At 36.2% G+C, this 18,213-nt stretch overlaps 1 protein-coding gene across 18 annotated transcripts in view; it reads right to left on the reverse strand.

Annotated features, from left to right (window-relative positions):
* Positions 1–18,213, reverse strand: part of LOC145248835 (pleckstrin homology-like domain family B member 2) — an 839,292-nt gene that overhangs the window by 271,819 nt on the left and 549,260 nt on the right. Inside the window, exon 1 of one of the 18 annotated variants that reach the window (XM_080110548.1) lies at positions 2,851–2,992. The exons of the other annotated variants lie outside the window; for them this stretch is intronic. The gene's annotated coding sequence lies outside the window, so the exon portion shown is untranslated. Of the gene's footprint in view, positions 1–2,850; positions 2,993–18,213 lie in introns of those variants that run through there. 18 annotated transcript variants of the gene reach the window in all.

Below are 18,213 nucleotides of genomic sequence, written 5' to 3' on the forward strand. Positions count from 1 at the left end.
TATATTTTCAAATATTGTACTGGTATTTTATTTTCTTCAATTTATTCATCCAGTAGAAGTCTTATAATAAAGACGAAACGTTGATGGACACATAACTTGGCTTATTCCTTTTCTTTTTAATTTTTAATCTCTCTATATATACATGTGTGTGCATACCAATTTATTGCAAACGCATGCTAGACATTTACGTTTCATCCTGTTAAATATAAATGCCAAGGGAAATAAACGACATTTTTACTAAGTGGCCACTTAGGGTTTTACATGTAAATGAGCAAAACATGCGTTAATCGTCTTAGTATAATGTCTAAACAAATGAGGGATGGAGAGGAAGGATGGGTTGGTTGGTTGTTTTTGTTTTACGGCATATCAACCCTTTTCAGGTTATTTAATGCCGAATCCAAAGATTTTGAAGAAAATTTTTTTTAATAGAATATATTTGTTGTTTTCACGTCGGTTTCTATTCAACCCATAGTTGGGACCCTAACAGGTACTTCCACTCCGGGTCAGAGTGGACCTGGGAGCAATGGTAATTAAAGGGTGGCTCCACACTCCCCAAAGCCCACAAGCTGGGGCCTCACCACTGGATATAGTTTAAAATCATATCAAGGACCAGGAAGGATGGGAGAAAATATAAATAAAAAGGATGTAAATAAAATTATACCATATTTTGCAAGTATTTTAATGGAGCTTGTACCCCCATGATGTAAATACCCCCCCCAACTAACCCAGCAAGCAGCAAAATCCCACTCCTAGATTGTCGAGATCCCTAAATGCCAGAAAGCCTTATCCTGCCTTGATAGAGTTCAAAATAGACTTCGTATGCTCATAGGAGATGTCCTTTTTTCTTCCCGGCCACCTCTATCTCACAGAAGAGATGCAGCGAGTTTCTCTTTGCTTTATCATTATTTTCATGGCAAGTGCTCGACTGAGCTTCAATCTATGGTCCCCCCCCTCGCCAAACTTTCACAAGAAACACTCGTCTAGCTGTAAACACTATCAATAATTTCCCCCACTCTTTATCTGTGCCTAATCCTAAACGTAGATTCCATGAACAAAGCTTCTTTCTTAGAACTGCACGCTTGTGGAACTGTCTTTCATTTTCCTGCTTTCCAACTGACTACAATATGGTTGTCTTCAAGTCCAATGTAAACAAGTTCTTGATGAGCCGTTCCCCTTAAGTTAACAAATTTTACTGAATTTCCATTACTGACAATTTCTATATTGTCCAATTGACTACTATACACTCTTTAACCCTTATCCTCGAGTAGCCTCTGGGCCTTGATAAGGGATGATGCCTATGTAAAAAAAAGAAAAAAAAAAAAATTAAATAGCTTCTTTCCTCAAACTGCTAGACTTTGGAATTCTCTTCCAGGTCCCTAATTCCCTGACTGTACTGACATGCAACAGTTCAAGTGTGATGTGAACAAACATGTTGCTGCCCAACTCCCTTCACAGTATTCTTGGAAATTTGGTCCGAGTGGCACTGTGCCTTGTTTGGGGTGAAAATAACAATTAAAAAAAAAACAAACAACATCCATTTACGATAAAGATTGGGAGAATATATATCTATTGGCATTGAAAGTAACAGTAAAAAATTAAAAAATCCAAGCAAGTTACAAGTTGGTGGAGGTAGACTAAGAAGAATATTTTTGCCCCCGCCCCCGACAAAAAGAGGGTGGACCTGTAAATTCACCCTTGTCCGTTCGTGTGTCTGCACTTTTCTCAATAAATTTTTATAAATTATGCACAAAATTAAACATGATATGACTAAAAAAGTAACAGAACAGATTTTCCAGGAAAACTCCGGTTGTCCCCTCTAGGGATGCTTTTCAGGTTAAAATGGCTAAAATTGACACTTTCGCATTATAAAAAAATTTGATGCCTTGGATTTTTATAAAACTTTCTGAAAAGTTGTAACTAACTGATTTCTATATAATTTTGTCTTCATGATAACTCTTAGGTGTGCCCCAGGGGCTCTTTAAGGGCTAATAAAACCACTCCAGTTTTCGGACTATTTTTACCATATTTGTCCAAAATTTTCTGTGGGTGTCTATTTACCAGTTTTACATGGTGCTGAACTCAAATTTAAATATGTTAAGGTCTTGGGGACTTTTGGGGATAAATGGGGGGAGGGGGGGGCAAATGATGGACTTAGTCATTTCTTTTTTTGCGTGGTGCATAACTCAAATTTACATATGTTAAGGCCTAAAACTGCACCGTTTGTTCTTTTTCATAAGGATTTGACGTCCCCTGTGGACTTTTGGGGCTAAATGGGGGTGGGGGTCAAATGCTGAACTTAGTCATTTTTTTTTATCCCTGGTTCACTGTGCACTCACGGGGGACCATGCATGCTTCACTTGTCATTTCTAAATATTACAACCGAAATATTTAGATGAAATTGTCTCCGTGACATTTATTGGATGGGTTTTTACTAGTACTTTGTTTAATTATCGATTTCTGAGCGATTATCGAGACTCTACAGATGACAGTCTCCTATCAGCCATTTTTTGTTCTTGTTCTAACATAACACACAACATTACTGGTAAGTAAACAAACGGTTCAAAAATAAAACAAAAAAAAAACTCATCCATGTAGGTAGAAGAGTAACTTGTCTTTGATAACATTTAATTGTTATATATTTGTTTTTTGTTTTCTTTTACCACTTCTTCATTTTCTTGTCTACACTGCAAAATGCCCGTATTCCTTTTTTTTTTTTTAATCCTAAAGTTACATCTGAAAAATTTAAATAGCAAAAAAAAAATAAATTTATATTCTTATATTGTGTCTAAAACAACATGCAATGTAAGAGCATCTCTGAAGAAAAAGAAAAAAAAAACAAAAAACATTTACCTGGCTGAGCAAACTAAGTCCGTAAAGCATTCCATGATGAGTTTGAGGGACATGAAGGCCCTTTTTTTTGTTGTTTTTGGCTATTATATCCTTTTTTTAGAAAAAAAAACAAAACAAAAAACAAAACCCCCTTCAAGATGAGATTTAACAGGACCACTTAAGACAGGTAAGCTTTTGTTTGTTTTATATATGCCGAACATAGATAGCATGTGAAAGTATTAACTGGGTTACCGGCTACTTTAGCGGTGGTCAGCCCCTTCAGACACAAAATACTACTACTCCAGCCAGGAAGCAGACATTTTTTTCCTCTACCCCCAGCGGCAGCCGCACACCTTTGGTATGGCAGCGGTGGTGGTGCCAGGAAAGTATTGAGAGAGAGACAGAGATGAAGATAAATGAGAAGATGGAGATGAAGAAACTATGAAAACATTCAATTGGCAGGAGAGAGACAGACAGACAGACAGACAGACAGAAAGGGGGGAGTACAAGAAATTAAAATACAGAAATAAGCAAAAAAAAAAAAAAAAAAAAAAAAAAAAAAATAGTAAATCTTTGAGGGAGAGGTGAAGAGAGAGGGTGCAGACAAAAATATATATAAGTAAGTAGCTTCTGCTGTTGTTAAGTGTGTGTGTGCGCGTGAGAGAGAGATAAAACAAAAAAACAAAAACTCAGTAAAGAAGTAAAAAACAAAAAAATCCAGGTAAGTAAAAAAAGAAATCGCTTCCTAACGTTGAAAGAGTGGTTACTAAGTTTTGCTTTGATGGTGTACATTTCTTCTCCACATGTGTGTGTGTGTGTCCAACTATACAGTTATCTGGTCGGATTTTTCAAAGTCAGACCTAAATAGCATTTAAGCTGACAAATTAAACTTTGCTTCCAACTAGCCAGTTTTCATTCGTTATGGTTATACTATTGTAGCAGTTATATGACCGAGATCTATTTTCTTTTGCATAGTGATTAGTTTGTGGTTCGGTTAGCTAAAACAGGCATGTCAAAACTTGCATAGTATTACATCAGGTAACTCTAACTTCTGCATATGCTCACGGGTCAGCTTTAGTTTGGCACTAGAAGACAAACGGTTCCTGGACAGATGCTGTGAAAATTTATGTGTAGTAAGACAAGACGAAACTTTAGACATGAATTTTCTGTCTTTAGCTAAAGAGTGCCTGCCAAACAAACTTGCTCTACAGTCTTGTGTTCTAGTATTAATTAAATTACCTTTATTTAAGAGTTTTATTGTAGACAAATATTAGTATTTTTACATGGAATTCTGGTGACCCTTTTTTCATTTCAAGCCAACTCAGATAAATACAGACTAGTGTTGGGACGATTGATGGAAATTGGAGAAAAAAAAAAAATCAAAACTTTGGGAATATCAGATTTGGTATTGAAGTCTGAAATATTCAAGCTTATTTTCCGATACCAAAAGCGATTCTTTTGTATTTATTTTGCTTAAAAAAATTAAAATTTCTACTGCTGTACAAATGATAAAATGAAAAATATTTGATTTTAAACTATCGACAAAACTAAAATCTCAAGATCACTGTCCTTACCACATGCATAATTTTTTTTTTTTTTTTTACATGTTTTTAACGTCATCTGAAAATTAAAAAGAAAGAAATAAAATAAAGAAAAAAAAAATGGAATTGGTAATTTTATTAGAATTCGAAAAAAATATGGGAATTCTCTCATAATACAGTTTATAGTGCAAAATGGCTACCCGTCATCCCCAGCAAAGATCTCATCACAAAGACAACTTTACACCATGTTATTTTTTTTTTTTTTTTACAAAAGAATTACCACATATCAAGGCCGGAGATCACTCGAGGATAATAGTTAATGTGTTTAATGTAGTCATTGGGACAATAGTGTATTAATCGTTTTTGGTGGAAATTTAGTATAATCAGATTATTTACGAGGATGGTCCAATAAGAACTTGTTTACATTGGACTTGAAGATGACAATATTGTAGTCAGCTGGAAAGCAGACCAGTGGAACAGAGCTCCAAAGATGAACAGTTCTCAGAAAGAAGCTTTATTGATGGAATTAGTGGCAATAAAATAATGTATTTAGCCATGATTGCTTTTCAAAGTTACTTCGTCCAGTTCAGACAACTTCTAATATTAAACATTCTTAAACAATCATCTAAAAATAACATCCAGCAATGCAGATTACTTAGAATATAACAGGAGTTGTCTACTTTAAGTTTAAAAATGTGCAAACCAATCAAATTACATAAAAAATTTGCATTCTGGTAATGCTGGGTAGTTATAACTAGGGCTATGACAACAGCATATTCTTTTCATTGTTTTAACTCTCGAGTATATATCCAACACAGTTAGACACAATCAACCGAAAACCACATCACTCTACATAAAAATATAGAAGATATCAATGAATATATACGTGAGAATCAAAACAAGGAAAATAATATGCTGTTGTCATAGCCCTAGGTATAACCAGTATGTAACTGGAAAATAAATTTCTGAAAATTGGTAAAAAAACAACCATCACAGCAAACGTAACACACATAGCACTCAGTATTCTTTCAGGCAAAATATTTAAATACCCCCGACCAACTCGACAAGCAGTTAAATCCTACCCCTTCACAGTAGAGATCCCTAGATGTAAGAGAGCCTTCTACTCCAGTAGCTTCTTCCCCAGAACTGCTAGACTTTGGAATTCCCTTCCGGGTCCCTGCTTCCCCAACTGTACTGACATGCAGAAGTTCAAGTGTAACGTGAAATTACATCTTGCTGCCCAACTCCCTGCATAGTACCCCTGTAGATTAGGTCCCTGATAGTAGGCCCCTACATCAAAGTGGCAATGTGCCTTGTTTGGGGTAAAAATGTAATAAAAAATAATTTAAAAAAAAGGCAGAGTTTTATAAGAATATATAATTTCTTAAATTTAAGATCGGTTGAAAAATGGATGACGTGATTTATTAAATAAAGTACAGTTTTGGGTTTTTTTTTTTTTTAATGATTTCAATTAATTTAAAGAAATGAAGGAAATCCATCCTGGATTTCATCGTGATTTGAATTTATATCCGAAACCTCTTTTAAAAATAAACGTTCCCTTTATACTGCTGTCTGTATTTCTTCTAGAGATTGTTTCCAAGTATTCTGTAAGTTTTTTTTCATTAGCACAGTTGCTCCCATCATAACTGATATGTTTATTTCTGTTAGAAACCATGTCATTTTTAAAACATTCTTTTTAAATCATTTTTTTTTAAATCATTTCTTTTTTTTTAAACCATTCTTAATTAATCATCTCTTTTTTTTTTTAAATCATTTTCTTTCAAATCATTTCCTTTCAAATAATTTCTTTTCAAATCATTTTTTTCAAATCATTTCTTTTCAAATCATTTCTTTTCAAATCATTTCTTTTCAAATCATTTCTTTTCAAATCATTTCTTTTCAAATCATTTCTTTTCAAATCATTTCTTTTCTTTTTAAATCATTTCTTTTTTGTTTTTAATAATTTCTTTTTTTTATTACGTTATCTTTTCTCGTTCATCTCTAGAAGACAAAAGTCATTTTGAACGGGGACATCAATAATGAGTGAAGTTCTTTCAGGCTTGTTTAATTTTATAATGTCCAGCTTGATGGCCTTGTCTTTTACGTATCTGCCAGCCTGTATGCCCTTATCATAGAACAACATCACCTTTCCATTTGATGTTATCGGTGATGGGTCATGTTTCCATATGTTCAACAATCTGCCAAACTGCATCTCTTCATATTTTTTAAAATGGAGGTATTTACATACTTTGTTGTAGTGGACATTGTAAAAACCATCTGCCAATAGGATTTGGCATCCAGACATGAGGTGACTTGAGCTTTCAAGAGCTGAATCGCAAAATCTGCACTGGCCATTTCCTTGTAGATCAACCATTTTTTTTTTTTTATCCATTTGTGAGTAAGCCATGATTTTTACTGGCTAAAAGGAGTTTTTTCTCATCAAATGTAAGTTTCATACTCTTGAACCATTGGAGTGAAACATTTGTTTATATACTCCTGATTAAGCTTCTTTAAAAACTTTCCTGCTCTATTAAATTGTTTCCATCCTAATTTTCTTGTTTCTATCTCGATTTCTGTTTATCTTATTATTATTTTATTTTATATATATATATATATATATATTTTTTGCAATTAGTTTCAGGTTTATCATATACCTAGGCAGTATTCCTCAGTATGACGCCTCGAAAGTTTTCAACAAGCTTTGTGATTGAGGTTGGGGTAGGTGTTCATAGTGGTCCCTCACCATTCTCATTGTCATATCTGTTGACCTTTTGATGTATTGCCCCATCTGTGTGCATATCTAGTTGAAAGTAAAAACCTATAAAACAAACACCCACATAATTGGATTATTCTTGATTGGCGTTGTTCTGGGTGAATCTACAATTTAAAAAAAAAAAAAAAATGAGTCATTCTCCAAGGGTCAACTAGACTTTGTCAAGATGAGGGTGGCTTTCAGTGTTATCTATCTATATATCTATAAAAGATGGAATGTGTGTGAGGACACTTCTCAGTTTATATACTCAACGAATTTTTGATCTACAGACTTGAAATTTGCTATAATGGATATTCAGACATGAGGGGAAACTTTTTAATCGGTTTCCATCTGGAAAAAGGGCTGATAAGGAGTCAAAGTTGAAAAATTAGTACGTAGGAGGGAAGGGGGGTCAATGGATTTTTCTCTCAACTGTTCTATGAATGTGCATGCGTTCATGGTTCACATAACAGATTACTTAAAAATAAGTAGGGTTGAAAACACTTTTTAAAGATTGTATCAAGCTGGCATAATGGTTATCTTACTTGATTCACTGTCTTTAGGTTTTGATCTTAGCTCTAATTTTTTTTTTTTTTTACTTACAAGAAGTAAAATGTTTAGAAAAAAAAAATATATTATGCACATGTCTCAGCTTCTGTATGAATTAAAATATAATATTTATGCGTATTTTACGACTGGGCAAGAAAAATGCCAACTAATTCCATGATGAATCTCTTATAGAAAATAGAGTTGTTTGTATTTGTGTGTGTATATGTTCAGCAAGAGAGAGGAATGGGCTGAGCAGAGGAAAAATCAGGGTGGGACGAGTGAGGAGGATAACCAGAGGAAGAAAAGATGGAGAGAGGTAGAAGTTTTAATATAAATGTTACACTTTTGTCCCGGATAATACCAGGTAGCCTTGCTAGTGAAGAATAGATGGTAACTTCTGAAAACTTTGGAATAACTAAAACTAATTTTATGACGGCATTCATTTTCACGTAAATATTTATCTTTCTTGATAACGATTTTTTTTTATCCGTTCTTCCTTTCGCCCTCTACCTCGTTATGTGTGTGCATGTGCGTGAGGGGTTGTTTATCTGCGTTCACAACATTTGCATGTACTAATTAGATAAGAAATTTATTCCCCCATCACTCAAGACAAGACATGAAACCACCTGGTGTAAAAAAAAAAATCAAGGTAACAAAACAAACCAAGAATAAATGTGAAATAGATACATTCCATACTAGAAATCAACAATTCTTCCTCCTTTGTCAAAAAAAACCACTCGTGGAATGTGAGGACTAAAGGACAAAATGGAGAAAGCGAGAGTTACAAGGCTGACGACAGTAAATCCAAGGTCTAATTTCTACTTGGTGTTTTACTTTTTATTTCTTTGCACACTTTTTTTTTTTTTGAATTTCAAATTTCATTTTCATCCCAAACAAGGCACAGTGCCACTTTGATGTAGGGGGGCTACTATCAGGGACATAAGCTTGCGATTCTCAGATATTATGATCTCGGAAGTATAAGAAAACTTCTTGTGGAATTTAACCAACAGCGGAACCTCGATCTGAAAAGCTTTTCGCAGACATAGACAAACACCTGCATCCATTTTGCCTTTTATATATATACTAGCGCGGGTGCGTGACGTTGCACAAGTGTTTGTCGGTGTAAAAGAAAAAAGTCTGGGGCGGGAGGTAGGGTCAAACCCGAATTGTTGAGGCGAAAGCGAAAAAAAAAAGCGTGATAACTTACCTCAACGCTGTAAAGGCAGTGAAATGAGAGTGGGTTAAATTAAATGATTAAAAACTTATGTGACAGGTGTGCGTGAATTTAATGAGGTCAAAGATCATGCCATAGGGGAAATGAAATCCCACAGTTAACTTTGGCTGCGAGGCAGTTCTTTGTGCCCCCCCCCCCCGAGATGTTGGGGGAAAACCAGCTCTCCATAATAAAGGGGAGTGTCCAAATGAATAGCAATTGTCTGATATGACGGTCTCCAGCGCATTGATCAAAAGTTCACTGCTTTCTGGACGTCCCCGGCGTGATAGCCAAGGAACTGACCTTGTTTCAATTAGTTTCACTTTAAAAGCCAAACAAACACGCGACAGAATGGAATAGCGCGGATTTTATAAAAGTCAATCAAAATAAATTTAGACCCGACGTCCCTTCGCAAATCGTAGATATTATAATCTAGGGTTGGTTGGTTGGTTGGTTGGTTTACGGCATATCAACCCTTTTCGGGTTATTTAATGCCGAATCCAAAGATTTTGAAGAAAAAATTCTTTTAATAGAATATATTTGTTGTTTTCAAGTCGGTTTCTATTCAGCCCATAGTTGGGACCCTAACAGGTACTACCACTCCGGGTCAGAGTGGACCTGGGAGCAATGGTAATTAAAGGGTGGCTCCACACTCCCCAAAGCCCACAAGCTGGGGCCTCACCACTGGATATAGTTTAAGGTCATATCCAAGACCACCATTGAGGGACTTTACCCTCTGCAGGGGGGGGGGGCAGTCGGCGTATTCTAATGCCCCACTGACAGGGCCATAATCTAGGGAATATATAAACAGTTGTAAGAAATAGTACCCCCCCCCCCAAAAAAAAAGCCTTGCTGGACATATAAAAATACATACACTGCTTTTACCTTTTATATATATATAGATATATATATTATAAATTGGAAATTGATAATATATATATATGCTCGATAATTAATACTGATTATCGTTGAGCTTAATTAACTGGGTCAATTAATATTGACTTTGGTTTAATTAGTATATGAACATTACCGAAATTTAACAAGTAAATTTGAGTTAAATATATATATACACACACTACCAGAGAGACTCGTAGTTGCCCGTGATTGAATGATGATCAATGTTTCACCCTCCCATATTTTTATTGTCCGCGAAATCTGTGAAACCGCTCATTTTTCAATCAAATCGATTGTCTGCTCCAGTTAAGGATCCATCGTGGTGCACCAGGACAAAGCATCACATGCCTCTGCACATTGACTTAGTCCACAATACATTCTAGTCTACATTGCACCGCAGAGAACTTAGAGTTGATTTTATAAAATTATTTTTATATATAATGGCTTGAATTAAACTTCAAAATGCAAAAGTCACGTATTATACTGTACTCTAGACAGAAACATTCATTTTGAATGCACCCCTGTCATATCAAAGAACCTACTGTTTATTTTATATGTCTGACCTTTCAGCTTGTGTGGTAATAAAACTTCTCAAATGCACTTGTGATGTTAGGCTGTGTAAGGTGTTAACTTTGATCAAAATCACTCGTTCCTTCTTTCATTGGATTATTTTGATTACAGATACTTATTGAAGACATTCTGATACAGAACCTATCTCAGAACACTACCAGGCACATAAAGTACCTTTGTGTAAAATTGCATAAAAATTGGCCGAAACGTTTTCGAGACCACAGGGAATGAACTCACACACATACAAAGTTCCTTTTATATAATAATAGATATAGATATATATAAATGAGATCTTTTCTTTGAACATTAAAAGCAATTTCATTTGCTCAGTACTCCCACCATACGCTGCCATTTTTTATAGTTTTGATGTGAAATTATAATTTTAGAAGCAGATCTTGTTGGCAACTGCTTTCTTATTACATTTTTGACTGGGACTATCTTGAGGAGGTTTCAGGTCCCCTTTGTGAAAAGTGCTTAAAAGAAAGGAAGAAAAGAAAGAAGAAGTAGCTGCAAGTACAAGAGAGGAAAAAGGGCATGCCTTTCATCGTCTTTCCACCTGACCTACCTAGGTCATATTTCCCCTTCTCCAATGGTTTACAGTCAAAATGTCTGCAGAATAAATAGAATACAAATATTTCCACAGACATCAGGTATAAATAATTCTTAGACATCAACATCAGTTCCTTTATGCCAGCTGTTAAGACATTCTAAGGGAAAGGAAATAAAATAGTAGCAAGGAAAAGGGGGGGGTGGAAGGGGTGGAAGGAGAAAGAAAAACAGACAAGTAAAAAGGGACAAGAAAAAAGGACGAAGAAAAAGCAAGAAAAAAGGACGAAGAAAAAAGGGGACTTAGAAAAGAAAAAGGGGCGTAGAAAAGAAAAAGGGGCGTAGAAAAGAAAAAGGGGCGTAGAAAAGAAAAAGGGACGTAGAAAAGAAAACGGGGCGTAGAAAAGAAAACGGGGCGTAGAAAAGAAAACGGGGCGTAGAAAAGAAAACGGGGCGTAGAAAAGAAAAAGGGGCGTAGAAAAGAAAAAGGGGCGTAGAAAAGAAAAAGGGACGTAGAAAAGAAAAAGAGGAAAGGAGAGCAAAGTGATAAAGAAAAAGGAAGTATGGAAAAAATTGGAGGAGGAAAGAAAAGGAGACAGAAAAGAGGGAGAAATTGGGGGGGAAAAAGGCACAAAGAAAAGGAAGGAATGAAAAGAAAAGGGAAAAGTGGAAAAGAAGAAAAGGATGAAAAAGAGAAAGTGGGGGAATTAAAAGAAAAAAATGAAAACGTTAAGATTTCTAATAATTTAAATAGGAAAAGGAAAAAAAAATGAAAAACTAAATCTCAACTGGGTTAGTCGAGAGTATGTACGTCGGGAGGCCTACAAGCGTTAAGAGTTGGAGCACATTACATTAAGGTACATATAAGATAAGCATAGAAATGCAACACTGCAGTGATGAGACAGAGACTTGTGTACTATTATATATATATATATATATATATATATATATATATATATATATATATATATGTACTTGATCATAATTGCAATTCTGAATCTTTGAGATGAGCTGTGAATGCTTGTGTTATGTTGATTAATCTTGGGTGTTATTAGCACAACATTTCGGTCGCTGCAACCTACGACCTTCTTCGGGTGTTGAGAACATGCTTTTTTCCTACTAAGGAAAAAGAGGGTTGGCTCTGCATTACAAGAATTCAAACCGTTTGTTTGAGGGTTGGTCCATAGATCATAAAGGTTCAATCATCAGGTGTTACTAAGATATTTGTTAAAGGTTTTCCTATGGCTCAATTTTTCGAGATATCTATACTAATTGTTAATATTAGTCAAAAAAAAAAAGTGTTTTACGAAACAGAGGATCGATACCCATGCGTAATTAGATTGTGTTTTTTTTTTTTTTTTTAAATATATACATGGGTATCGATCTTCTGTTTTGTAAAACACTTTTTTTTTCACTAACATTAACAATTAGTATAGATATTTTTGTAATGCAAAGCCAACCCTCTTTTTTCTTAGTAGGAAAAGAAGCATGTTCTCAACATCGGAAGAAGGTCGCAGGTTGCAGCGACCGAAACGTTGTGCCAATAGCACCCAAGATGAGAATAATAGTCCGATTAATTAACATAACATAAGCTTGATCATAAATGTTCACTGTCAAAAAAGGAGAGAAAACTTTTGGTGAATTATGACAGACCTCAAGAAGTTAAGTCTGACAGTCAATAGATTTTACTCAATTCCCACAAAGTTGGTGGACACACCCTGCTTAGCGATCAACAGTGATGATGAGTTGGCAAGTAAAAACTCACAGGAGAATCTGCCCCATCATTGGGGAATGACAAGAAATTTCATGAAAAGAAAAAGGAAAAAAAAAAAAAGAAATAATCCGCAGCAAGCCACCTGTAAAAACGCTAAAAAAAATCATTAAGCATATGACCTTTTTTCTTTCTTTCTTTCTTTCTTACCTAGCAGGGCTCCGTGACGTTGCCCAGAGCAAAAATGTAACATATTTATTTCTATTGAAAGCTTCTATCTCTCTGCTTTTCTCCTCAACTCCTTCTTTCTCCTATGCTCAACCCATTCATCTCTAGCTGGACACACACACACACACACACACACACACACACACACAACTTTCGTTTATATAATAAATTATTCTAGCAAGGAGTCTGCATTTTCTTTATAAATACGTACATTATAAGTAGGGTTAGGACAACAGCATATTCTTTTTATTGTTTTGACTCTCGAGTGTGTATCCATTGATATCTTATATGCTTTTATATAGAGTACCTTCGTGTGAAATTTCATAAAAATCACTCCAGCCATTTTGGAGTCCATAGAGAACGAACTCACACACACAGGCAAAGTTCCTTTTATGTAATAGTAAAGATTAATAGCTGCTGGTAGTGTTTTTGTTTGTACTAGTATATATATATATATATATATATATATATATATATATATATATATATACATACACACACACACATATATATGTTTGATCATAAATGCAATTCTGAAGCTTTGAGATGTGAATGTTCGTGTTATGTTGATTAATAAGACTATTATTCTGAATAGTGGTTCTCTGTTGATTAACTGTGTAGGATATATACTCGAGAGTCAAAACAATGAAAAGAATATGCTGTTGTCATAGCCCTAATTATAATACTGATCAAGAACATACCAAATCTTTGGGTGTTTGTTTTGTAGATTTTTACTTTTAGCCGGACATACAAACACACATACAACTACCCTTTACGTTTCTGAAATTTTTTTAGATTAGGTTTAGCTATTTGTATTATTTTGGTTCTTCAGACTACTGTTTGAGTATCATTTTCACAACATTTCGATCAATGTAACCTCCAACCTTCTTCAGGTTCGACAATATACACCCGAAGAAGGTCGGAGTTTACATTGACCGAAACGTCGTGAAAATGACACTCAAGACAAAAACAGTAGTCTGAAGAATCCAAATAACACAAACTGCCCTTTATATATTAGATGTCCTTATGAAATATATATTTTTACTGTATCCCACTTTTCTTTAATTTTTGTCCAAAGTTCTTCCAAACTTGGAAGTTTATCATTGCATAACTGTTGCTTGATGTAATGCCATACGTTTTCGATAGGATTGAGGTCCGGGGATTGTGCAGGCCAATCTAAATACTGAATATCATGCTCTTCCAGGAATCTCTTGACACTGCCAGCTGTGTGAATGGGAGCATTATCCAGCATGACGATGGGATTATCATCCAAATTCCGACCAAAGTAGGGTAGAAAATGCTCAGTCAACATAGTAATGTACTTATTCGAATTAATTCGATCTTGCAAGCGAACTATAGGCCCTGGACCATTCGTACTAATAATGCCCCACACCAACACAAGCTCCACCACCTTGCAGCGTTGAAACTGAGCAACTAGGATTAAATTCTTTGTCTTTCCTTCGACAGACGTACTTCCTACCATCACTGCCTAGCCTATCGAACTTGCTTTCGTTGCTAAAAAGCACTTTTGACCAATATGAAGAGTCATGATCTTCATTGCATCTGACAAAATCCAGACGGCGCTTTCTGTTCTTTACAGAAATCATTGGCTTGCGTCTTGCAACATATCCTTGCAAATTAAATTCCTTTAGTCTGTTCTTGACAATAGAAAGAGAACACTTTTTAACAAGATTGCATTGTTGTTGGATTTGGGGAACCATTTCAAATCTGTTTCTTAGGCTGCAGATCTTGATAGCATTGTCTTCCCTGTTAGAATAACTCTCGTATGACCAGATTTAGGGGCATCATGAACATTGACGGTGTTTTGGTGCTTTTGCACAGTTTTTTGTACAGTTTCTCATCATATTTCAATCTGCAGCCGATTTCTCAACTGGATAAACCAGAAAGATGGAGATTAATGAGCTCCTGAGAGAAAGTCGTGGCATATAGACTAAATGTTACGTTGTATAACCTGGAATAACAACAATTACGATTAGAGATGCTTTGTTGCTTGTTGGTGGATATTTTAAACTGAATTAGGGGCGATAATTTAAGCTGGTTTTAAGCGAATTTGTTACTGCGGACTTTCTTTTTGCCTCCTCAATATGAAGCTATTTTTTTAAAATGATGTGGACACTAGAATATTTCAATTAAAAGTCAAATATGAACAGGTAAAATTATAGAGGAATAAAAGGCGAATCAAATGAGGTATAGGTTGTTTAAACAGTTACATTAAATTTAGCTTAAATATGCAGTTTTTGAAAAAATTGCAAGTGCGGACTTTCTTTTTGCCGGCACTGTAGATCATTTTACACTCATTCATATAAATACGTTCAGACGACAATATTAATTACATACTAATTTCCTTCATATAAAAAAAAAATGTAAATGAATCAATTTAACCCAAAAACTTTGCATTATTTTCATTGATACATGCTTATATTTAAACATATATAGAAGAAGCCACATCCTCTCATTTTAATATAGAATATTGAAGGAGAAATTGTCTTGTACGATGTTGCCAGAAGAGTGAAGCATTGCCACCTGCACTTAGGGTTATTGATCTGTCAATAATTTTATTTAAAAAAATAATTTTTTTGCAAACTAAAATTTCGATGTAGCAATTAAAACAAAATAACTTGAAAACAATGAAGTATACAAAAAGATATTTATTGTTCGCTATGAAGATATTAATATGAGCGTCTGCAAATAAATGTGTGCATGTCTGGGCAAGTAGAGAGGAAAGTCTTACATACCGAATAATGTGTTTGTGTGAAGTGCACATGTGCGATTCGTTATGCAATTGTGTGCATGAATATTTGTACAACAAAGTCTGAGTAGAATGTGTGCAAATCTTACATACTGTGTAAATACTTATATAGATGCCGTTGGCTTACATTCAAAGGAGCTCATGTATTAAAAAAATTTTTTCGATAACACTTAATAGATTCATTCAACTCACAGAAATAAAATAACATGCATAACACCTGCTACCTTCAACCATCTACACCGGGTAAAGGGTTCTGACTAATATTTACTGAATTACATCCCTTCATCACAAAATGATGATGATATTGTGGATGACTATCTGATCACTAGTGAACATGGTGATAAAGGTGGCAAAAGAGGATAAACTGACTTAAAAGTAATGAAAGGGAAAGGACTGAAGTTTCGTACAACGAAACAGAGAGAAAGAGAGAGAGAGAGAGACAAAGAAAGTGACAGAGAGAGAGACAAAGAAAGGGACAGAGAGAGAGACAAAGAAAGGGACAGAGAGAGAGACACAGAAAGGGACAGAGAGAGAGAGAGAGAGAGACAAAGAAAGGGACAGAGAGAGAGAGAGAGAGAGACAAAGAAAGGGACAGAGAGAGAGAGAGAGACAAAGAAAGGGACAGAGAGCGAGACAAAGAAAGGGACAGAGAGCGAGACAAAGAAAGGGACAGAGAGAGAGAGACAAAGAAAGGGACAGAGAGAGAGAGAAACAAAGAAAGGGACAGAGAGAGAGAGAGAGACAAAGAAAGGGACAGAGAGAGAGAGAGACAAAGAAAGGGACAGAGAGAGAGACAAAGAAAGGGACAGAGAGAGAGAGAGAGACAAAGAAAGGGACAGAGAGAGAGAGAGAGAGACAAAGAAAGGGACAGAGAGCGAGACAAAGAAAGGGACAGAGAGAGAGAGAGACAAAGAAAGGGACAGAGAGAGAGAGAGACAAAGAAAGGGACAGAGAGAGAGAGAGACAAAGAAAGGGACAGAGAGAGAGAGACAAAGAAAGGGACACAGAAAGAGAGACAAAGAAAGGGACACAGAGAGAGAGACAAAGAAAGGGACAGAGAGAGAGAGACAAAGAAAGGGACAGAGAGAGAGAGAGAGACAAAGAAAGGGACAGAGAGAGAGAGAGACAAAGAAAGGGACAGAGAGAGAGAGAGAGACAAAGAAAAAGACAGAGAGAGAGTGAGAGACAAAGAAAGGGACAGAGAGAGAGTGAGAGACAAAGAAAGGGACAGAGAGAGAGAGAGACAAAGAAAGGGACAGAGAGAGAGAGAGACAAAGAAAGGGACAGAGAGAGAGAGAGAGACAAAGAAAGGGACAGAGAGAGAGAGAGAGACAAAGAAAGGGACAGAGAGAGAGAGAGAGAGAGACAAAGAAAGGGACAGAGAGAGAGAGACAAAGAAAGGGACAGAGAGAGAGAGAGAGACAAAGAAAGGGACAGAGAGAGAGAGAGAGACAAAGAAAGGGACAGAGAGAGAGAGAGAGAGACAAAGAAAGGGACAGAGAGAGAGAGAGACAAAGAAAGGGACAGAGAGAGAGAGAGACAAAGAAAGGGACAGAGAGAGAGAGAGACAAAGAAAGGGACAGAGAGAGAGAGAGACAAAGAAAGGGACAGAGAGAGAGAGAGACAAAGAAAGGGACAGAGAGAGAGAGACAAAGAAAGGGACAGAGAGAGAGAGAGACAAAGAAAGGGACAGAGAGAGAGAGAGAGACAAAGAAAGGGACAGAGAGAGAGAGACAAAGAAAGGGACACAGAGAGAGAGAGACAAAGAAAGGGACAGAGAGAGAGAGACAAAGAAAGGGACAGAGAGAGAGAGAGACAAAGAAAGGGACAGAGAGAGAGAGAGACAAAGAAAGGGACAGAGAGAGAGAGAGACAAAGAAAGGGACAGAGAGAGAGAGAGAGACAAAGAAAGGGACAGAGAGAGAGAGAGACAAAGAAAGGGACAGAGAGAGAGTGAGAGACAAAGAAAGGGACAGAGAGAGAGTGAGAGACAAAGAAATGGACAGAGAGAGAGAGAGATAAAGAAAGGGACAGAGAGAGAGAGAGAGACAAAGAAAGGGACAGAGAGAGAGAGAGAGAGAGAGACAAAGAAAGGGACAGAGAGAGAGAGAGAGACAAAGAAAGGGACAGAGAGAGAGAGAGAGACAAAGAAAGGGACAGAGAGCGAGACAAAGAAAGGGACAGAGAGAGAGAGACAAAGAAAGGGACAGAGAGAGAGAGAGAGAGACAAAGAAAGGGACAGAGAGAGAGAGAGAGAGACAAAGAAAGGGACAGAGAGAGAGAGAGAGACAAAGAAAGGGACAGAGAGAGAGAGAAACAAAGAAAGGGACAGAGAGAGAGAAACAAAGAAAGGGACAGAGAGAGAGAAACAAAGAAAGGGACAGAGAGAGAGAGAGAGAGACAAAGAAAGGGACAGAGAGAGAGAGAGAGACAAAGAAAGGGACAGAGAGAGAGAGAGAGACAAAGAAAGGGACAGAGAGAGAGAGAAACAAAGAAAGGGACAGAGAGAGAGACAATGAAAGGGACAGAGAGAGAGAGAGACCAAGAAAGGGACAGAGAGACAAAGAAAGGGACAGAGAGAGAGAGAGAGACAAAGAAAGGGACAGAGAGA

The sequence above is a fragment of the Euprymna scolopes genome, chromosome 27 (assembly GCF_053919585.1).
Source record: "Euprymna scolopes isolate OS-2025 chromosome 27, ASM5391958v1, whole genome shotgun sequence".
Lineage (NCBI taxonomy): Eukaryota > Metazoa > Mollusca > Cephalopoda > Sepiida > Sepiolidae > Euprymna > Euprymna scolopes.